Consider the following 23,697-nt stretch of genomic DNA (forward strand, 5'->3'; position numbering starts at 1 on the left):
CCTCCCTTCTACAATTTCCAACAAAAGCAAATCTGTGGGTTTGCTTCTGGCCTTGCTCAAGGTCCCTGATTCCAGGCTACCAAGATTAGGTAGAGAAATCCCCCATGGAGGAATGGTATATAGGCCTGCTGATGTAGGTAACTCTGCAATCTTTAGCATAGGAGGGGTGGCATAGGCTAGGCTGAGGTTTGGATGGGGCAGATCAGGAACAAACTGGGACATATAGATACTGCTTTGAATTTTGGGGTTCAGAGTGGGCTAGAGAACAGCCCTTAGGCAGCCAAGGAAAGATTGCTGTAAGGCAGAGCAGGTTTAATATATGCTGAGGGACATTTTGGGTTGCCTTTGTTGTGGTGGGTCTTTCAAGTGATGTAGCACTGAATCTGTCCTTATACAGCCTGTGTGACTGAAGCCCTATCTGTTCTATCCTTATGGCCTTCCTGGTGAACTGTCTGTCTGATTTTACATAGTGGTGCAGTGTAAGGTTCCCAGATGCTCCAGAGGCATCTGGAGCTGATAGAATCCCTGGCAAAATCTTCAAGTGGGGGGTGTGGAGGAGCTTACATCACAGCTTTATGCCCTCATCTTAAGGATTTGGAATGATGATGAAATCCCAGATGAACTCAGGGATGCCTTGATTGTGACAGTCTTCAAGAAAGGAGACAAGTCTGAATGTGGAAATTACAGAGAGTTCACCTTGCTGTCCACCATAGGAAAGTTCATTGCAGGAACCCTCCTGAACCTTCTCTTTCCATTTGCTGAAGAGCTCCTCCTAGAATCTCATTGTGGTTTTAGGGCATCAAGTGGCACAACTGACATGATCTTTACAACATGACAGCTGCAGGAAAAATGCCAAGAGCAACATAAACCTCTCTTCATAGCTTTCTTTGACCTCACAAAAGCCTCCAACTCTGTCAACCAAGAAGTGTTGTGGAGAACCCTTCTGAAGTACAGATGCCTGCCAAAATTTGTTAACATTCTTTGCCTGCTCCATGATGGCATGCAAGCAGTGATTCTCAGTAATGGATCTATCACAGATCCCTTTGAGGTTAAGACAGGAGTTAGGCTGCATCATTGCTCCAACACTCTTCTCCATATTCCTTACTGCAATGCTATGTCTGACCACCAACAAGCTTCTAGTTGGAGTGGAGCTAAACTACCAAATGGATGGTAAGCTGTTTAATTTCAGCTGACTCCAAGGCAAAACCAAAACCACCCTAACCTCCATTATCAAGCTCCAATATGTTGATGATGCTGTAGTCTGTGTTCCCTCAGCAGACCTTCAGGCAATCATTGATATCTTTACCAAGGCATACAAGAAAATGGGATTGACGCTTAACATTCAGAAGCCTAAAGTCCTCCACCAACAAGCTTCTCATGAACAGTCCCCAGTTCTGGTAATTCAGATTCACAGTGAGGCTTTGGAGAATGTTGAGTATCTCCATACCTCGGAAGGCATCTCTTGCAGAAGGCTGACTTTGACGAAGAAATCCAACATCACCTCAAATATGTAAATGCAGCCTTTGGATGCCTGAGGAAATGGGTGTTCAAATATCATGACATCAGATCTGAAACCAAGTTTATGGTTAATCAAGCCATTGTGATCCCCACCATACTCTTTGGAGCTGAGATGTGAACAATATACAGGAGACACCTCAAGTCATTGGAGAAGTACCATCAATGCTGCCTGTGGAAGATCCTTTGAATACAGAGGGAAGACAAATGCACCAATGTTAGCATCCTCTTGCAAACAAACATCACAAGTATTGAAAGGATGATCATCTAACATCAACTCAGTGGGCCAGCCACATCATCCAGATGTCTGACACCAGACTCCTGAAGCAAGTTCTATTCTCCCAGCTCAGTCAAGGCGTATGCTTAAGAGGAGGGCAGAGAAAGTGCTTCAAGGATGTCCTCAAGGCCAACTTGAAAAAACGCAACATCAACATCACTTTGTAGGATACTAATACCCAAGACTATCCCAAATGAAGGAAGAGTCTGCTGCAAGGATCTCAATACTTTGAAATCTTACAATGATGATAGGAGTCAGAAAAGCAGGAGTAGCAGAAACAGTGTGTTGCAGACCGAATCAAGAGTACAGAGCCACCATCCCACACACAAACACATGCCCAAGTTGCAATAGAGTTTGTTGATCCTGGATCAGTCTTGTCAGCCATCTTCAGACCCACAGATAAGACAATCCTGGAATACAATCATCTTTGACTGCGAGGCATTCCTGAAAAAAGAACGAAGTGTCCCAGATCCCCTGCTGACCACTGTGGCATAAAGAATGGTGGGATTTCTGTCCCTGGGAGTCAGATAAGTACCAGAGACAGGCCCAAATGAAAACCTGGGACCCATATACACACAGCTTGCTATACCTCAAACTGCATGGAAGTTTGCGTCTGGGTTTGCATTTGTTGCCATCCTTAAAATGGGCTGCCCCAAAATTGCTGATTAAGACCCCTCTGCACTATGGGGATTGAAATCTAAATTCTGTAGATTTATCTCTGTAGCTGAAGTTCATTTTGAAAATATATGAACAGCACATCCATGAAATGTAACTTCCCCTTTTGCCATGATACCTGCAAACATTTTGCAATGGCAGTGCGGCTGGTGTGTTGTGACCGGTGCTTAATGTCTGTGTTGTTATTTCAGTGTTGTTACCTTATATTGCCTCAGTTTCTTGGCAGTAGGGACAGTGTTTTGATAACATGGATAATACTGAGCAAAGTGAGGCTCAGATCCTAACTAGGGCCTTTTGTTGCTACAATAGTGCAAGTATTAATAACAGCATAACAGGAGACAAAATTAATTATGGTATGTTTGCATGAGACCATACACATCATACTAGCATATATATGAGCCCTGGCTTACAATATACACCACAGGGATATTATTGTTTAAATTATTGCTTGACCATATCTCTTCTTTTCTTTTTCATTACATTATTCAATCTCATGTAACATATGTGGAAATTAATATCCAAGTTTATCAGGTTTAGGCTTGAGTAATATTCTGACCTAAATTAAAGCTAAACCTGACCTGGCAGAACTGCAGTTATTATCAAACCACTTCATTTCTCATGATGTTTCCAGCCTCAGATATTTCCTGGGGCGGAACAACCAAAGCAATTTCATTTTCCCAGAAGAAAAAATTAGGCGAGGTTTAAGCCTAGTAAACATGGCAGGCCTGTGTTATTTGTGTCCTCCTAAATCAAACAAAGACAAAACCTAACCAAGTTCCTGGGTCCTGCTGGAAGACCATAATGCTGATCTCTCATCTATGGCAAAAAAAAGGAATCCAACTAGGGGCTGTGGGATTCTGCTATTATTCAATGGGCATATATACATGAGATGCTAAATGCAAAGTAGGCTAATTCTACTGCACATTGGCACATCCTGGCAAAAGCTGTGCTATTGTACTAATGCACAGTAGAATTAGTCTACTGTGCATTAGTGTCACTTAAAAGGTGTGCACTGGCACTACTGGTCAGTAGTGCCAGTTACTGTGCATTGAGTTAGTACCTGTTATTACATGTACTTAACTTATTGTGCAGTAATTATGGTGCATATATGCATATGTAGATATGCCCAGTGTGGCTTAATGCATCAAAGGGAATATAATTTGATTGCAGTTTCATTTTACCTGCACCCCACTGACAGGCAGTAATAGCAAACCTTTTCATTTAGCAAACATATTGTGTACCCTGCTGCATCGGCTGGAGGATGGGGAATTTCAGAAAACCTGGAAACCACGTACAGGTATGTGTGAATGCTGATAAAGGGCATGCCATTCATCAGGGCTCTGCTCTCCTGCCATAAGGAAACACACTATACTGCTATCTTAGTGGAGATTTCAAATATTGACTTTAATATTTTTCATGTGTTCAATGGAAAGAATTCAAGTGGCTCACAAAATCAGAGTAATTAGAGATGGGAAGATCTAGCACATCCAGTGTATTCCCTTTGGGGTGATTACAGGACTGGTCCTGTAATATGTACCCTAATGTTTGTCTAGGCCATTGTTTAAAAAAAAAAAATGTTATAATTAGGAACCATCAAGTCTGTGGCCTCTGCTTACAGCCAGGCATAGTACAGCACCGATAAAAGCAGTTCAAGTTTCTCTCAAGTCTCCTGCTCATGGGCCCTGAGTCCTAATTTGGAGAGACCATCCCTAGGAATGTATGGCCATTCAGTTGGTAGTATTTTTGCTAAGGCTGTGACACAGTTGCCCACTAATATTCAAATTGGAATACTTGTGTGAGTGAGGATTCCCCAATAAGAATACAAGTAGCACGGCTTCAGCCTAAGGGATGATAGAATTTACTAATCTGGCCAAATGTACCTGAACATTCACTCAAAATACATTCACAAACTGACTACAACAGACTCCTACAACTCTTGGTCATGCCTCTTAGCTATGCTGCACTACATGTAATTTTGATCCAGCTCACATGCTACCAACAAGGCATTCTTCACCCTTTATTACTTTTCACAGCAGAAATACTGAACCTTTAATAAAAAGAATAGAAGGCTGTCCACAAGAATAGGTGAGAGAGAGTCAACCTACTTTCCCTTTTTCTTCTACTTTTTATTCCTTCTACAGAGTCTCTCTTAACACATTATAACAGCCAACTTCACACAGTTGGGACCTCACAAATTGAAAGCTGTGCTCTTGTCTTTTGAATCACTAACCAGAAGTGATTACTTTACAGCGGGTACAGAGGAAGCTGGCAAAGCCCACATGATCAACACAAGAAAAAAGGCTGACTGACCTAGTCTAAGTTTGGGAATTCAAATAAAATGTTACACTGGGTCCCATCATTAGTCCTAGTTCTGAAAAGAGAAATAGCCTCTTCTGCCACTATGTTCACTGAAGCAAATGTAGTCTCAGAGACAATATATGGCATTTGAATTGATCATGATAGAAAACAAAAACATCTAGTTGATTTTTTAAATAATGTCCTTGTGGCAAAATCCAATATGGTTTTGTTTACACTAAGATTAAGGTAGTATTCAGTGACACCCAACTGCAGGGGGGTAGGCAATGTTTCCTTCTCAGAGTGAGAAGGGAGACAGGAGTCCTAGGATCTAGTCTTGAGTGAGATATTTCACAGCTAGACAAAGAGAATTCTCTCTATCCAAAATATTTCTTTAAAAACTTTCAAATATCAATTTTGAAGGAAACGGACCTTTTTGTCAGAGGTATAAAATATGGGGTTTTGGCAGTGTTTAGCTTGTTAGCAAGGAATGTGGAGGCCAGACATGCTCATTGAAAACAATGGAGTATCTTTCTGGATCTGGGGCTCAGTTCCAAAAGCTGTGAACATGGCATAAATGCTTTGGATGAATGGAGAGAGACTGGAGATCTCTGGGATAAACGAGAGAATCTTCCAGTGAATTAGAGAATGGACTCAAAAAACAAAGCACTTATGCTCAGCTCGTATCAGTTATCAGAGCCAATTCCACTCATGCAACCAGATATACAACTGCAAGATATACATAACCACAGAGTGAAGTGACTGAACCAAAAAACTGAAAAAAAAAATTACTAGTGAAGGTCAACCCTACATTATTTCATGAAATAAATTGCTCAAAAATATATCTTTTATCCACAAAAAATGTTTCAATTGATTTCAGATAAAGCATCCTGTATACAAATATTTTTCATTGCATTTCAATTTTCATGAATTTAGCCTCCTTCAAATCCATTTGTTTGAATTTTAAAAGTCAATTTCAAAACAAAATTACCCTTTGGAAACACAAATTCCAAAACATTTCATTTAGAAATGTAAAAACAAGACATTTTATTTTAAAAATTGTCTTGCCCACTTTTAAAGCTGAAAATATTTGCTGAGCTTGACCTGAATTTATGAATAGTTCCCCCACCACTTTCAGACTTCATTTTTTGGCATATTTACTATTAGCTAAACACTGTTGCACACTTCTCCTTGCACCTTTATCAAAAGCTACCAACGAGCCAGTGTCAATTCCAAATCTCTCTTCACAATTACAGGCTTGAAGTCTGGCTGCATTGCCTCTCCATTTCCTGTTCCCACACCTGCCCTTTCCAGCCATTCTGATCAGACTGAATTTCTAATCTGACAAGGGAGATGGTTTTGAGGCAGGTGTTGGTAAGGAAGGGCAGATGGGAAACTGCATAGCTGTGCAGGGACACAAGGTTTTCTCAAATACTGGTGAACCCAGATCTTCAAAGTCAGAGGATCATACATAGAAAACAATGAGGGATTTTCAGGGTTGTGACAGTAGAGTGACCCCCACAAAGCATAATAGTCCAGCAGTCATCAGTAAGAAAACATAGTAATTGATTTGTGTCAACCAAAACCATTAGTTTCCAGAATGTTTCCATTTACCATTGAGACAAACTATAATAATCCATGAATATTCTAAACATTTCACATGTATAATTACAGTGTACAAAGGATGAAAGGCAAGACAAATTAAGACGCTTGTAAAATAGGTTACTTTATCAGAGCAGTGGCAGAGGTGCTCATATAGAGTTATCTGATGATGAACCAGAAACTTTTGATACTGTCAGAAAGCTGCTTCATTCTTATTCTTTCAATGTTTAATAAGGACCCAGTTCTACTTATTAAGATCAGTGGGTGTTTTGCCATTGACTTCTATGGGAAGAGGATGAACCCCTAGTTGTCTGACACCAGCTAAATGAAATATTAGTAAAACCCATACTTTCCTGTGAAAGGAGGAGGCTGGGGTAGGGGAGAGAATTAACTTAATTCTGCCTTGTTGCTTTGAATCAATATAACTATTCAGTGTTCCCAGGCTCTGGGCCAGTGGATTACAGCCTTCTTGCAGAGGTGACATATTTATTTAGCTTCTTGCGGGTGGGAAGGGTGCAGCATTTTCTGCAACACATCTTACTAGCTGACTACAGAAGAGTTGGACTAAGAGATTATTGTTGGTGTTTTCAGGGCAAGCTTGTCTTTGTCCATTGGAAAAAATAAAATGTGGAGGATTTTAGATGCTAGCACATGAAACTGGGAATGAGAGTTGAACAGATAGCAACAAACATTAAACCCTGACCTCATTCTTTTCTCTTCCTAAGCTTCTCTGTTGTATGAGAACACAGGGTATGCACATCTGTAAAAATGTAGGAAAGTGGAAAAAGAAAAATGAAGGGAAAAGAGGGAGTGTGGTTCTACATCAAAATGAAAAAAGTGAAAAAAAAAATCAGTTGAGGATTCTCACATTAATTGGAAAGAACAAAAGAGATCACTAGTTCTTTTAAGTCATTGCCATAGTTACACTCTGTCTTTGATAGTAACTGTATAACAAGCTATGCATATGTGAAAAACTGTATAGATGATATCTTAATGAACCACCCCTGTAACTTCATTTGCCTAATGTCTTCGTTGCAATTTGGTTAATTCCTTTTAATTTCCATTGTTCTGTGAAACATGTCTCATGTCTTGCAGCCTTCCCCAAATGATTCTCAGTTCAGAATGTAGCTCTAGTTACTGAGACTAACTCTGCTTTCATACGCATTGGGAAAAAATTATGAGCAATTCCTGTGAAGTTAGTGTTGTAAGTCCAAACTAAGGGAGTTCAGAATTAGGCCACTTCTATTTAAACATCTTAAAAAATATTTTTTTACTAGAGAGAGCACTGTGCATGCTCTGACAAAAGTGGAAGAAGGGGGGGAGGGAAGAAGAACAGAATACACTATTAGTGTTTTCTCTTGTGCAAATTCTAAAAAAAGAATTACATGTTAGAAAAATCTGTTTGGAATTTCTGTTAGAGAAATCTGTTTCCAGCAAAGCTACTACCTTACTGGCACACGCTCTTATTATTTACAAAGCTACAGACCAATGCATACAAGATACCATAGTAAATATAATAAAATTTACCTTGGTTTCTGTGACCGAGTCCAGAATTTATTCTATCATGAATTAGAAAACATCAGAGGTGGAAACTGCAGCTGAACCCTTTCTCTCTGGACAAGCCAGGAAATACAACTTTGACAAAAACCCAAGAGAAACTCTTAAATCCCTTCCCCTTTTATCTCTGTTTCTTTGTCTGGAAAGTAATTGAAGCCAATTGGAGTTGAAATTCTGCTGGTCTGTCAAATGGTCAGTGTCTGAAGTGTTAGATGAGAATTCAGAACTTTACATGAATTTTTCTTTTTTTTCCCAGTGAACCATGTTTGTTTTTTATTGCAATTTTTTTGCAGGACTCAAGGGATATTCATTTCTGTCATGTACATTTAACTTTAACAGGAGACAGGAGGAGTCATTGTATGCATTCCTCTATGGCTGTTAAGTTTTCCAATGTTGGGCCACATCTTCACCTATCATAAATTAGTGTAGCTCTGTTGAGGCCAAAGCAGATGTCTAGTCTACACTAGCTAAAATTCTGGCTCATCTTCTCTAATTTTGAAGTGTTTAGATCTTGATTATGAATATTCACTTTGGATTGATACTTGATTAACCAAAGTCCCAGGCTGTACTTTCAGTCACAGAGGTATAACTATGTTATAACTTAGCTGAAGAGAAGGGAATTGTAGTGGGTTTTCATCTGACATTGGACTCTGGTTTAAAATCTCATAAATACAACTTGCTGTTTCTTTGCTTTACAGGTATTTGACTCTCTAGCGACATTTTGTGAAGCTCTAGGGGCCTAGTATGTTTCTGTCTCCAAGCAGCCTTCTTTAGGCTGACTGAATTAGGCAAAGGAAATGGTAATGTGACTTGCAGCCTTTTTAATAGCTTGATCTAGTTTGCACTGAAGATCATAAGAAACTTTCTGTTGACTTCAGTGGGTTTTGGATCAGCTTCTAGCTAGTTCTCCAGTATATCCCACATTGTTAGTGATGACAGTTAGTTGATGCTATCTGATGAGCAATTTGAAATGAGTTTATGATTTAACTCCTACATTTAGAAGCCATTGCCATAACTCACACCCTCACTGGCTAGCTCATAATACATGTCAAGCACTGAATGAGTATTAAAACTAAAGTGATATCTGAAGCCTAAGGGAGTCCCTTCAAATCATAGCTAAGGCACTTTGGGCACAGAGCGCTGTGGAGAAGCTTGCTCTGTTGATGTTGTCATACTTACTTTGTAGATAAATGGAGGACTTCTGTAGGCTCTTCCAGCTAGATCTAGATAAATTACAGAGGTGGGCGGATGAGAATAGGATAGAATTCACCACAGACAAGTGCAAGGTGCTGCATCTAGGGAGAAGGAACCAGCAACACACCTATAGGCTGAGGAACACTCTTCTTGTCAACATGGTGGCAGAAAGGTATCTTGGAGTCATTGTTGACTCCAGGATGAACATGAGCTGCCAATGTGAGGAAGCGGTCAGTAAGGCTAACCACACTTTGTCATGCATCTACAGATGTATCACAAGCAGGTCCAGGGAGGTGATCCTTCCCCTCTATGCGGCATTAGTCAGGCCACAGTTGGAGTACTGTGTCCAGTTGTGGGTGCCACACTTCAAGAGGGATGTGGCCAGCATTGAGAGGGTCCAGAGGGGGTGGGGCATGGTCAAGGGGCAGCAGGGCAGGCCCTATGAAGAGTGGTTAAAGGGCCCGAACCTATTTAGCTTCCACAAGAGAAGGCTGAGAGGGGATCTGATGGCCATTTACAAACTCACCAGGGGGCACCAGTGGGAATTGGGGGAGGCTTTGTTTCCCTGGGCACCTCCCAGGGTTACTAGGAATAACAGCCACAAATTGTTAGAAAGAAGCTTCTGGCTGGACATCAGGAGGCATTACTTTACAGTTAGGGGTGCCAGGCTTTGGAATGGGCTCCCAATTAAGGTGGTACTCTCTTCTTCTTTGGGGGTCTTCAAGAGGAGGCTGGACAGATATTTGGCTGGGGAGATATGATCCCAGCACCCATTCCTGACCAGGACAGGGGGTCGGACCTTATGATCTGTTTAGGTCCTTTCTGACCCTAAGTACTATGATACTATGAAGTGTGGAAATAAGTGCCAGTGAAGCACTGGATGCACTGTCAAGATACTCAAGAAGGCTAGATTTTATTTTATGAATCTGAAAGAGATGTACATTTAATTCTAATGACTACAGGATTAAATAAAACCTTTTTCTGATTATTTTAGTTTGTTGTGTTTTTTAATACACAACGTATGTTATAGCAAATAAATGCACATCCCAATAAAGTTATATTTGTTTCTGCTGAGTAATATTGCCCTAGGCCCCTACTGTATAAGTAAAGGTTCTAATTTATTTTTACCTGGAGAAAAATATGTATTGTATTATATGTGATGATGCATTACACCATCTGCACCTCCCTTATAGTTTCATAGTAGCTAGGGTCAGGAGGGACCTGAACAAGATCATCTAGCCTGACCCCCTGCCACAGGCAGGAATGAATGCTGGGTTCACAAGACCCCAGACAGGTGATCATCCAACCTCCTCTTGAATTTGCCAAAGATAGGGGCCAGGACCACTCCCTGGGAAGTTGGTTCCAGATTTTGCCCACCCTAACTGTAAAATATTGCCTTCTGATCTCTAATCTAAACCTATTCTCCATCAGCTTATGACCATTGTTCCTTGTCACCCCAGGTGGTGCTGGGGAGAAAAGGGCTCTGCCTATTTGCTGTTGATCCCCCCGATGAGCTTGTAGGCAGCCACCAGGTCCCCCCTCAGCCTCCTCTTGCTGAGGCTGAACAGGTTCAGGTCCTTCAGTCTCTCCTCGTAGGGCCTGTCCTGCTGCTCTCTCACCAAGTGGGTGGCCCTCCTCTGAACCCTCTCCAGGCTGGCCACATCCCTTTTGAAGTGTGGCGCCCAGTACTGGATGCAGTACTCCAACTGCGGCCTGACCAAAGTCACATAGAGGGGGAGTATCACCTCTCTGGACTGGCTTGAGATGCACCTTTGGATGCATGACAAGGTATGGCTGGCCTTGCTGGCTGCGGTCTGGCACTGGCGGCTCACATTCATCTTGGAGTCGATAATGACTCCGAGATCCCTTTCCGCCTCTGTGCTTTCAAGAAGGGAACTCCCCACCCTGTATATATGGTGTGGATTCCTTCTCCCAAGGTACAGCACCCTGCATTTGTCTACATTGAACCCCATCCTATTCTCGTCTGCCCACTTTTGTAGTCTGTCTAAGTCTAGTTGCAGCCTCTCTCTCCCTTCAAGTGTGTCCACCTCGCCCCACATCTTAGTGTCATCAGCAAACTTGGACAGCGTGCTTTCCATCCCCTCATCCAAGTCGCTGATGAAGATGTTAAACAGTGTGGGCCCAAGGACTGAGCCCTGGGGGACCCCACTGCCCACATCCTTCCAGGTTGAGTACAACCCGTCCACCACTACTACTTTCCAAATCCTAGATTGACCCATGTGGCAGATGTATCATGCTCCTTATGTCATTACAGAACTAAACTCTCTTATAAAAATGTTATCCGTCATTCATTTAGATCCCTTTGGTAAAGAGAGGATGGAGTGAGGAGAATATATTGTTTGGCACCAATTGTAAGGAAGCTGGATAGTCCAATTTCAGTTTTTTTCTATGTTATAGGCACTTTAAAACATCTCTTGAGTCTTCACAAATATGTAATTGATACAGGTATTTCCAATCCAACTAAAATATTCAATCTATATGATAATTTTGAAATTTAATGCAACCAATGTGGGCCAAATTCCTCAAACCTGGATGTCTGATGTTGTGCATCTACATCTATGCATGGACACCAAAACCTGAGGGGAAGGAAGTCATCTGCATAATATACGTGCTATCCATGCATTGAATAGAAAAATAATGTATATAAGAGATTTTTATAGTAAAGAGTAGAAATCATTGAATCATAGAAAATTACAGCTGGAAGGGACCTCAGGAGGCTATCTTATTCAACTCCATGCTCAAAGCAGGACCATCCCCAACTAGACCATCCCAGCCAGGGCTTTGTTTAGCTGGGTCTTAAAAACTTCAAAGGATGGAGATTCCACAACCTCTCTGGAACCTCTTGCCTTAGAAATCTATGGACCCCTTGCCTTAGGAATTTTGTATTGGCCCCCAACTAGGGAACATTGAGACAATTTGTTGACAGCTACTAGGGTCACTGGCTGGGAAAACCAGTTGGAAAAACCTCTGATTCTAGAGCAGAGAAACAGGGTGAGGATTTTTTCCATTTTTTATCCCTATTGTATTCTGTCTTCTAAGGCCGTGTGTAGATGAAATGAGGGGCAAGTGTGCACGACACTTTAAAATGAGTTAAATGCTTTTGCACTGCTTTAATGGTGTTGGTGTCTGCATGCATTGGTGGCGTATTGCGCAGTAATTCCAGCCGCTGTAACAAATTCGGCGGCTTAATGTGCCTTAAATGACTTGGGGCATAGCAAGGAATTCGTCCAAGGAGTTTTAGTTTGCTGCCCTACATCCATGGAGTGAAACACCAGGCTCTGTGCAGCTCCATGGCTCTGCAGGAAGCCCATGCAGGCAGCTTGGCAGCAGTCCAGGAAGGCAGGCTCCACCCAAGAAAAGCGGCGAGCTTGATCTTTTTTTTTTTTCCCCCCTGAAGCCTGCCTGCCTGCTTGTGCTGCATGGGAGCCTGGCACTTCCTTCCACAGCTGCAGTGCCCCCCAGGACTGCCTGAGCTGGGTGCCTAAGGGCGGGTGCCACTGGCTGGGGTGGGGCACCACTGCCAGGGAGGGAAGCACCAGCCCCCCCAACAGCTCAGGGACCACTCTGCCCACCGGCAGCTTACCTTCCCTTCCCCGCCACCAGAGGGGCGAGTAAGTTCTGGTGTGTGCATGACATGGGGGTTTAGAGAGCCCTAAATTGGAGCGGTGTTTTTAAAAACCCACCGCTTCAATTTAGGGCCCCCGTTTCATCTACATACACCCTAAAAGTACTAATTACTTTATTTTTATGAATGATCTCCCATGTATGATAACTTCTTTTATCTGTTATATGTGCTCTACTGATTGTTGGTGGTGATTTTCAGAGCAGGTGAAAATTGCAGGCATTTCATTTCTACAGAAAAGAAGATAGGGATAGGGATGGTCCTGCCTCAGGCAGAGGTTTGGACTAGATGACCTATGGAGACCCCTTCCAGTCCTACTTCTCCATAATTCTATGATCTGTAATATTTTCCAAATGAAAAAGTGAACATCCTCTTGCACACTGAAGCGTGAACATCTCATAAGCTTGATAACTTGCTTTACTAGAGATACAAGGTCTGGTCAGGGGCTGGGGAGACTGAGATTTGCTGGGGCAAGGAGTTATCCCAAGGGCAAAATTTAGTGTGTTCCTGGTAGACATGCAGCAGAACAGTGGGGATTGATTTGGAGCTGAGGGGTCACCTTGATATCAGACCAACATGGTTTATCATACACGTTGCGAATATTCTCTTAGAATCCATTGCTTCTGTTAATGTTCTCCCAATAAAATAATTTGTGGAAATATTCATAGTGGTGCAGTCATGTTCAAAATAAATTAACTTAAAAATTCAGATTAATTTGTATAGCAATATTTGTCCAGATCTCTTGAAAATATTTCCTTTGCAGCAGGTATCAAAGTTAAGAATGATCCTTGGCCTTAATGCAGCAAGTTTTCAGTCCTCTCTGACTGATATAACATGCAATGCCTTCAACTCAGGAACTTCATATGCTACTCTGCTCACTTCTCTCACACACTTCAGCTGCTTCATAACACCTAAAGCACTTTCTTCCAGATCTAACATCCAGTTTTCACAGGGTGAGGCAAGTCTCTTCCTTTAGCTCAGGATTGCCTTCAGACATCTTGAGGAGTAACACACTGAAGGGTTTCTTCTAGGGCTGTGCGAAACTTCAGTCGCTGATTCAATTCTGTGGAGATTCGGCCTGATTCAGTGGCCAAATCTCCAAATCTGAATCGAATCAGGAGACCCTTTAATCTCTCCAAATCGAACCGGAACCCTCCGAATTGATTCAGAGAGATTTGGAGAGATTCAATGATTTGGACATAGACACAGCTTTAAAAGTATTTTCTACATACCTCAAGGTACCAGGCAGCTCGTGAACGCTGAGATGCTGGGAGGATGGAGCATCCCACAGGAGCACAGGGGGGTCCCCAGCATGCTTGGTAGCAGACCCAGAAGCGGACCAGAAGCACTTGCGGTCCACTTCCAGGTCCACCACGGAGTGTGCCGAGGGGCCCCCCACATCCCCCAACCTCAGTGACTGGTGCCTTCTGGGTCTGGGGGGGTACCCAGGGTCCCATGGCTGATCATCAAGCTGGGGGTGGGTGCGGGGTGGTGGGGGCAGTGTGCTTGGTGGCTGTGGCAGATCACCTGCCACTTTAAGGGCTGAGTCAAGCAGTCAGCAGGTGCTTGATTGCAGCAGCCATTTTAAAACACTGGCTGCCTATATACCGTATTTTCGCGCATATATCCCATGGGTTATACATAATTTTACAAAAAAACCGGATGGGTGCGGGCTATACAAGGGTGTGGGCTATGCACAGACTATTTTTCGAAAGGGGGTTGGGGTGGGATGTGGTGGCACGGCCGGGCTGGGGGGCCACGGTGGGGCCCGCTGGACCCAGGTGGGCCGGGAGCGCCGCTGCCACCGTGGGGGCTGGGCGGGGGGTGCCATAGCCACGGCCGCCACCTGCCGGGGCAGGTCGGGGCTGGGGGGGGGGGGGGGGACGGCAGCGCAGGCGGGCTGGGGGGCTGTGGTGGGGCCCGCTGGGCCCAGGTGGACTGGGCTGCACCGCTGCTGCCGCAGGCAGGGTAGGGTGGGCTGCGCTGCCGCCACCACGGGGGCCGGGTGGGGGGTGGCGGTGCGGGTGGGCTGGGGGGCCGCATCTCCTCCTTGTCCAGGGGTATGGGGAATACAAGGGTGTGGGCTATGAATGCAAAATTTTGCAAAAATGCAATTTTCCACAGTTTATGCATGGGTGTGGGTTATAGCCGTGTGCGGGCTATACGCACGAAAAAATGGTAAATAGAGCAGTTTGCTACTGGCAGCTGAAGGCAGAAGCACTGCCTAGCTGAGCCGTCGCTGCCGCTGCCACCAGGTGGTAAGGGCAAGAGCTTATGGGGATGGCTAGGAGGCTCTTGGTCCTGGGCATGACCTAAAACTGCACCGTGTTGGGGATGGGTGGCCTGGTGGGGCTCCTGGTGGTGCAGGAGCCCCAGGAAATGCCGGCTGGTTACCACCCCTGTGAAAGGTGGGTTGGGGCGCCTTAACCCCTAGCCCCTACAATACTGTGGGTACAAGGGGCCAGGCATGGCAATGGCCACCTGAGCCCAAAGAGCATGTATGATCCAGGCAGGGCCAGGCATGGCTGCAGCCACCTGAGTCTCCACAGGGGTGGGAAACCCTGGAGCCCTGAAGGAGGGGGTAGATGTGTAACTCCAGAGAAGGGGCGGTAGTGAGGGCCTGGAAGAGGGTTGAGTAGTGCTGAGGGTCAGCCTGAAGGGCAGCCCAAGGGGGTGTGCTGAGAAGGGCTGTGGGACATCCTGAAGGGCAGCACATGGGCCAAGCCCTGGAGAGCAATTTGAGAGAGGTGTGGAGCCCCAGAAAGGGGGAACAGAGGGCTGAGAGCCCAGTGCATGGAATCAGGGGCCCAGTGTGTGTTTATGTATGTCTATGTAAAGCTGCCTTGGGAGGGGCCAAGGCAAGCTTGGCCCAGGTCAGGAACTTGGCTGGCCACTACCCAGGTGAGGGTCATGGGAAAGGCCCTTGGTCTGCCACCCAAGGCATGATCTGGATAAAGCCTATGACCTACGGGAGCCACTCCAAGAGACAGCAGGGCAGGATAAGTTGTTGATGTGAGAAAGAGACCCTGTGAGAGGGGGTGGAATGCACAGCAGCAGAAAGGGATCTTGGAGTCACTCGAGATGAACATGAGTTATCAACAGGGATCCAGGTTTTCTCTAATTAAAAACTGCAAATTCTCTGATTAAAAACCCAAAATCTGTTATAAAAATTAAAGCCCCCCCACAGCCCCTCCCAGTGTTGCATGCTCCACCCCCCCACAGTCTCAACAGCCCTTCTGATGCCCCTCGCAACAGCCCCCCCAGTCCCACAGACATGCAGACACAGCCAGTGACACCCACCCCAGCAGGTAAGTGTGTGGGGGGGGCAAGGGGCAGGGCAGGGTGGGGGAAAGGGAAGGTGCTGGGGGAGTAGATCAAGAAGAGGGGGAGTGTGCCCCTGTGCCCCCTCTCAGGAGCAGGGCCAACGGCTGAGGTCAGGGGTGCCCCTCTGCGGGGGGCTTTGCAGGCAAGTGATGCGGGGCACAGTGTGGTGGTGCCCACCATGTGCAGGCTGCACGCATGCCACCCGGCCGGCTGCCCAGGGGAGGGGGAGATGGAGGCTGGCATGCAGCTGGAGCACAGTTCTGTGGCCGGCTCTGCAGCCCCGGCGAGGGATGGGGGTGTTGGCGGGGTCCTTGGCCTTGCACGTGGTGCTGCTGCTTACCTGGAGGCCCATTATGGCAGTGATGGCCGCTGCCTCCAAAACCTCCCGCTGCCTCTGTAGAGCTTTGCCTGGAGCTGTGTGGCTGGCTGCCAGGTGACAGCGGCAGCATGGTGGTGGTTGGGTGGCACGCAGCCATCCCCATCACCATCCCACACCGCGTCGCTGCCTCCGCCTGCACAGGTCTGAGCACGGCTCTGTGGCAGCAGCGGGAGGTTGTGGAGGCAAAGGAAGTCACTGCTGGCATGGGCGGCTGCTGCTGCTTGCCTGTGGGGCCATCTGTGCCAGCGGTGATGACTGCTGCATACAAAACCTCCTGCTGCCGTGGAGCCATGCTCAGAGCTGTGCAGTCAGCGGCAGCGGCACAGCGCGGGGTTGTGGTGGCCGGGCAGCATGCAGCCATTCCCAGCCCCACCACCCTGTGTCGATGCTGCCAGCTGCACAGCTCCAAGCACGGCTGTGAGCATGGGCGGCCCCACAGGCTCTGAGCACAGGTGGCCCCACATGCAAGCGGCAGTGGCCACCTGTGCCAGTGGTGACTGCCTCTGCCTCCAAAACTTCCTGCTGCCGCCGCAGAGCCATGCTTGGAGCTGTGCAGCCAGAGGCAGTGGCATGGCGTGGGGTGGTGTTGGGGATAGCTGCATGCTGCCCAGCCACCACCACACTGCCGCTGCTGCCCAGATGCTGGCCACACAGCTCCGGGCAAAGCTCCACGGCAGCAGTTGGAGGTTTTGGAGGCAGTGGCCGTCACCTCCATAACGGGCCTCCAGGTAAGTGGCAGCACCTGTAGGCCCCTTAAAGGTACGTTCCATATACAACATCCCCCTTCTTTACTCTGGGAGCTCCCTCTTAAGTAGCTGAATGTTCATCAGTAGCCACTTTAACTCAGAATACTTTGGGATCATGGAGCCAGAGGTTGCTAGCACTCAGCTCACCAATGGGGTCTAGCTTTTACCACTATCCCATTCCATAGTCTTTGTACTTCACAGGCAACTTTGCCAGACATCCACTCTTAATTTGCATGGTGCCATCAGGTGTCTCTGTGGGTACTGATGGATCCTCTGAAATGTAACAAGATTCTTGCTCTTGGGGGTCTGGTTTTACTTCTGAGGCTTGTTCTGCTGCCATCTCTTGAGGTGCATCAACTTGTTCTGCTGGTACTGATGAGTAATCTTTCCTTTGGTGACTTCTGTTCCTCCTATAGAAATTACCGCTGGGGGGTTTTACCATGTAGGAATGCATTTCATCCCTTTTTGTCATAATGGATGCTGGTATCCCACCTGTACTTGTTTGCATCCTTACTTTCTCCCCCTTTCATAGAGGTAGCAAGAATGCAGCTGTGCTGTCATAGTGTGTCTTTTGGCACCTTTGAAGGTTCCACAACTTGTGGGAGGCATTTCATGGTAGTCTAGGAGTTAGGACTGCTGTTGTAGCGGGGAGGGTACTGTGCAAAGTCTCCCCATCAGAAGCTGTGCTGAAGCATACTTAAGACCAGTAATGGACATGTTCCGCAGATTGAGTAAAGCAAGATCACATCTATATGTGAGCTGTCCTGCAATGTCTTCTTAAACATTGATTTGATGGTCTGAACCATGCATTCTGCCTGACCATTAGATTGTGGATAACCCAGACTAGAGTGGGTGATGGTTATGCCCCAGTCAGTTGCAAATTATTTCATCATGTGACTGCAAATGGCACATGATCACAAACAATTTATTTAGGTATGCCATGGCAAGCAAATACAGACTTCATTTTGGCTATTACCATGCTGGCTGTCTTGTCGGGCAGGTGCAAAACTTCAGGGTACTTGGAGTAATTGTCGACTATTATCAGATAAGACTGTCCCCGTAGGTCAAAAATGCCCACTGCTAGTTTTAGCCAAGGCAGGTTCGGGATCTCATGTGAGATCATGGGATCTTTCTGAGTACTGGGTTGGAGCTCAACAAGGTGTACAACTTGTAATCCATTGCTCAATGGGGGCATTCATCTGAGGCCAATACATGATTTGTTGAGCTTGCGCTTTTGACCTTTGTATGCGTTGATGGGGCGAATGAAGCAATAGTGTTTGCTCTTGGCCACTGGGTTTCAGGGATGGGGTACTCACTCAGACATCCATGCCTTTGGGGTTCTGTCTTCAAGTCACCATTTGGCAGGGACCAGTGTGGTGATTAAACAGTTTAATCTTTATTGGAAAAACAGGATTCAGGAACACACACACTCACAGCTTGCAGGGAGAGCAACAACAACCCACCACCACCAAACTGCATCCCCAGGGCATTAGGGGGAGAGACTGGACCGTTCCACTGCAGGCCCCTCCATATCCCACTGTGGAGCTGTCTTAAAGTAAGAAGTGAATGGTTCAGTGCAGAAGATTTGTGCTGAGAATGGAAACAGAACTTTCTAGAGGCTGCTGTGGAGAAGGTTTTTTGTTCTTATGAATGAGGGGGGGGGAAGGTTGTAAATAAAATATGTTAAATAAATCATGTTGGTCCATATATAGATAAAATGTATATAGGCTGATATGGATAATTTAACATATATGTAAAGAGCTAGGGCAGCATGTCCCAAATTGTGTGGTACATGCAAAAGGGCTCCTGGGGGGAGGGATGGCTGCCTACTTCAGCTGCTTTTGTGTCCCCTATACTATAGTTGCTGCCACTTGTTCTCCTTTTGATGGTTCCCCTCACCAGTGACTGCTGCTAATTGCCCTGCTGGTAAATGTCTAGAGTAGTGGGAGCCAAACTTCTTGGCATCTGTGCCACAAGTTAGCCCTGCACCATCCCTGAGTGTCACTCCAATCCCTTTCCCCTGCTTGATCTGCTGCTTTGCTTTCTGCTTCCTGCCTTATCTGCCACTGTGCTGCCTGTACCCTCCCTGATCTGCTACATGCCACACACACGTTTCCTGTGCCACAAGTTTCCATGAGTGCTGCATCCTGGTCTAGAATCTCTTTAACTATGTCAGAATTTGTCCAGTAATTAACTTGAGGTTCTACATTATTTCTTGTAAAGAGTAAAATTCACCCCTGCAATGCATAAGCCCTCTAATAGGGCTGAATTGGGGGTTTTATGATACCTGGGCCTTGTGCCTTATACCTAGCTCTCTGCATTGAGGTGAAATTCACTGAAAACCCTTCATCTGGTATCAGTGAAAGCTTCATTGAACTCAGTGAGACTTTGCCTGGGGGTGGACTGAGATTCCCTTGCTCATCCTCCCCTTGTTGCACCAGACTTTTATTATATATTGTATTTAAGCAATCAATCCCATGCTCCAGGACCTCTGCTGCTGACCTGTAGGGATTAGGAAGGGCGTTTTTTCCTTCCTCAAACGCATAACCTGTATTCATGGGTTACTGGTGCTTTCTGAGACTGGGGGGGCACAGTTTGTGGGCGTTGGCGTCAGTGATGGGGTGGCAAGTGGCAACTGCCTGCAGAAGCTGGTGGCAGTGGGGAGGGGGTGGTGAGCAGCGACTGCCCACAGAAGCCAGCGGCAGCGGCCAATCTTGTGGGGGCACATGCTTTGCCTGAGCCCCCACCCCCATACGTCATCTATGACTTGACTTCAATTTGTTTTGTTTTTTCTCTTCCTCTGAGGTACCAGAGATTGGCCACAGAGATGGGAGACTAGATGCTCCAAGAGAAACTGAGAAAACTCTCAGTGCCTGGCTCTGGTGTCTCTATCATATGCACAGCATTAAAATGGTCATCAGAGATGAGGCCAGGAAGTAATTTTCCCCACGTCAGACTGACAAGAACTATTGTTTGTTTGTTTGTTTGTTTGTTTTTAAAGTTTTGGTTTGTAGTATTAGGTATGCTAAGTGGGGTGTTTGCTCTCGCCTTGTGGCACATTGTTGTCTTGGACACACTGGAATTGTTTGTAGTAAATATTTTGTTTGTAAGAAAGATTTTTTTGAAGGGTACTTCATTGGCTGTAGTGTGTGGGAGGGGTCAGAGGTTCTTGTGGACTCTTGTGTGCATAACGCCTCTTATGGCTTTGTTACACAGTAATTTTGGGTGGTTCCTGGACCTCTTAATCCCTGGATTAGCCACACATTGACACCTTAAAGTGGTTTTAAGCCCTCATTATGTGGCTCAAAGTTACACTACTCCAGGGAACAATTATCTCTGATTTGCAATACCCAGCTCCTGTTTCACTAAGGTGTGGCCACTCCCCATAGATGTTCTGCCCAAATTGAAGTCCTCCAGTGTCCTGGGATCTCTTATGCCCTATCTGGACGGCTGGTGAACCAAGATAAACTTTTATCCCTGTTCTGTAGTGGTAACTCACAACTATAGCTCATAGCCCTGCCCCTGGTCACTAGGCCTCTAACGGCAAGTCACAGCTGAGCAGGTGGGGGATAGTTAAAGAAGGTTTCTAGAGTAAGCTTATGACTGCTTCAAACTCCAAGCTAGCACTAACACCAATCGACACTTGTGTGGCTCACAACATAAGGTATAATAAGGCCTTTATATTGTTGCTTGCAGTTGCAGGGAAGTGGACTCAAAGATCCAAGCTCCTTCTGGTCTTATATCCCTGTAGGCACTTTGGCTAGGGACAGGTGGTCAAAAAGCCAGAGCCTGAATTGATTCAATCTTTGCAGGTTAGTCTAACCTGCAGAGAGTGAATCAGTTTCCAAGTGGATACATTTTCCCTTTCTATTCAGGAAATGCAGGCACATGCCTTCAGAGGCTCAAGCCAGAAGCCCGGGTGTGCTAGAGCAGCCCTCCCTTCCACAAGGAAGCTGAGCTGAGGAGTGGGGTGTGACCAGGCTCCAGCAGGAGCAATCCAGGCACACAGGGCTGCCCTGCCCCAGAGGGGAACTCTTCCCCCTTCTCCCTCACCATGGGGCCAGGAAGGGGGCCCTGTTTGGTGCTGGGGGGGGAGGGGGCTCTTCTCTCTCCTCCACCCCTTGTCTCCAGCCCCACTGTGGTGAGGTGGGGAGGGGGGCTCTGTGAGGCTTCTTCCCCATCGCTGTGGGGTGGGAGGGGGGGCTCTATGGGATGCAGCCTAGCCCCAGAGGGGAACTCTCCCCCCCCCCCAGAGGGGTAGTGGGAACATGGAGCTCAGCTGGGCAGGGTGGGGGGTGTAGGGACCCCCATACACTCCCCCTATGGTGTGCAGCCCCCCCTGCCCGGCAGCAGCAGGCAGGGAGGTCAAGGCGCTCGTCCCCAGTGCAGGAATGGCTCTGGCCAGCACTGCATAGCAGGAGGGAGTGGAGCCTGCCACATTGCTGGGGCTCTGCTCCTCACACCTGTAGCTCCAGCACTCACAGTGGTGGAAGCCCCACACTGGAGCCTGCTGCCTTCTCTCACTGCATGTCATAGGGGGAGTGTCTGGGGGTCCCTACACTCCCCACCCTCACACCCACACCCTGCCCAACTGAGCTCCATGCTCCTGATGCCTCTGGGGGGAGGAGGAGGAAGAGGGTGAAGAGTTCCCCCCAGCATAGAACAGAGCCTCTCCTGCCCCCACTCTGGATTAGGGCAGCATCACATGGAGCCCTCCCCCTCCCAGCCCCACAGCGGCAGGGGGAAGGGGAGGAGGAGAAAGAGTCCCCATCCAGTGCCTCACAGAGTTCCCCTCTCAACCCTGGGAGGAGGAGGGGAAGAGTCCCCTTCCCCCCACCCGCAGCATGCATGGAACAGAGCCCACGTCCCCATCCTGTGGGACAACCAACCCAGCATGGCCCCATTAAGGTGAAGGGGGCAGGGAGAAAGGTTAATTCTTTCCTTTGTCCCTTCCTTGCAGCCAGGGTATGCCAACTCTAGGGGCCACTGCTGCAGCCCCTTCCCTTCTTCTCCCTAGTAGACAGGCTGACCCCAGATGCAGTGTGGGAAGGAGGGAAGAATTAACCCCCTCTCTGCCCACTTTGCCTTAATGGAGCCATGCCTGCCAGTGTCTCTGCTAGGGCTGGTCACTGCTCAGACTAGAGAGCAGAGGGGTGGGGTCAGCCCTGTGGCTGGAGCAGAGAGCCCCGCCCAGCCCAAAGGGCATGCTGGGATGCTGGGGCAGACTGGTTTAACTTAAACCAGCAAGGGGTCTGGTACAGACATTGCATAAACCAGTTTGACCCAAAGCAGTTAAGTCTGAAGCTACATTCAACCAGATTTATCTCAAACCAGTTTAAAACTGGTTTATGTGCACTGAACTTCTGTTCTGTTACAGGTTTAAACAAGTTTCTGATCACTTGAACCAATTTATGTGTAATGTCTGTCCCTCACCTTTTACACATCTTGCAGGGGTGGGGGGAGAGTGTGGTGCTTTAATTAAAGCGGCTCTCAGAGTTGCTTTAATAAAGCAACACCATGTCTCGTGTGTCAATTGCCCTATGCTTAAAAATGGTGGTGGGAGTGCTTGAACTAAAGCTCGTTTGACAAGCTTTAGTTCAAGCACCCCTGCTGCCATTTTAAGCATAGGGATGCTGATACACGAGATGCAGGAGGCTGCTGTAGAGTAGCAACTGCCACGCTCCAGCAGACTTGATTAACTGAGTCTGCTCATGTATAGGCACCCTGTGTTCTTATATTCCTGGCTAAATTTGAAATTGGCTCTTAGTAAGCCATTTTGGAGGGACCCTTTGAATAGAAAAAAATTACAAGGGGAAAAAAAAGGTTTGGGATAAAACAAATCCTTTCCATTTTTTTTTTTTTTGTGTGCGTGAAATTATTTAAGCACATCTTTAAAATAAAATGAAAGTAAATTTCAAACCAAAACATTTTCAGAACAAAAAATAACATGAATTTTTTTTTTAATATTTAAATTAACTCTATCTTGAGCTATTTTTAAGTGAAAAATTCATGTAAATTGATATGAATGCACAGAATGTTTTAACTAACCTGTCTCTACATTTTTAATGGGGGGAAAAATTGGTCAGAAAATGTCACACCTTCTTATTTAATACACAGATTTGTTTTTTGGGCTTCATCAAACTGAGTAAGATGCACATTTCTCACACACAAACACCAGTTGTATTATAATCTGTTTAATGGACTGTAGGATCCAGGTCGTCATTGTCATTATTCCAGTTAATCCATTTTTTACCAGACATCTTTTTTTAATGAATTACAGTTTTCTTTTGAGATGGAGATACTATGCCTTAAGAATAAAATTTGGAAATACCCACAGTAATTGTTATGCTGGAAAACTTCAGCCTAAAAATTGCTGTTGTGGCTTGTAGATGATGATTTCATTGGAAAACAAGATGATTATAACTTACTCCCTGTTTTTAGTTTAGACAAGTGGATTGAGTCAGATACTTGGTGCATTCGTTACAGCCAG

At 46.2% G+C, this 23,697-nt stretch overlaps 1 protein-coding gene and 1 long non-coding RNA gene across 5 annotated transcripts in view; one reads left to right on the forward strand and one right to left on the reverse strand.

Moving 5' to 3' along the window:
- SPARCL1 (SPARC like 1) overlaps positions 1 to 8,057 on the reverse strand; it is a 39,907-nt gene extending 31,850 nt beyond the window's left edge. For 2 of the 3 annotated variants that reach the window (XM_019488136.2, XM_019488134.2), the window contains exon 1: positions 7,892 to 8,056. The gene's annotated coding sequence lies outside the window, so the exon portion shown is untranslated. Of the gene's footprint in view, positions 1 to 7,891 lie in introns of all 3 variants that reach the window. The other variant, XM_019488135.2, reaches the window with a different exon arrangement.
- Positions 1 to 23,697, forward strand: part of LOC109283335 (uncharacterized) — a 98,910-nt gene that overhangs the window by 60,676 nt on the left and 14,537 nt on the right. The window lies entirely within an intron of this gene.

Source organism: Alligator mississippiensis, chromosome 2 (genome assembly GCF_030867095.1).
Source record: "Alligator mississippiensis isolate rAllMis1 chromosome 2, rAllMis1, whole genome shotgun sequence".
Lineage (NCBI taxonomy): Eukaryota > Metazoa > Chordata > Crocodylia > Alligatoridae > Alligator > Alligator mississippiensis.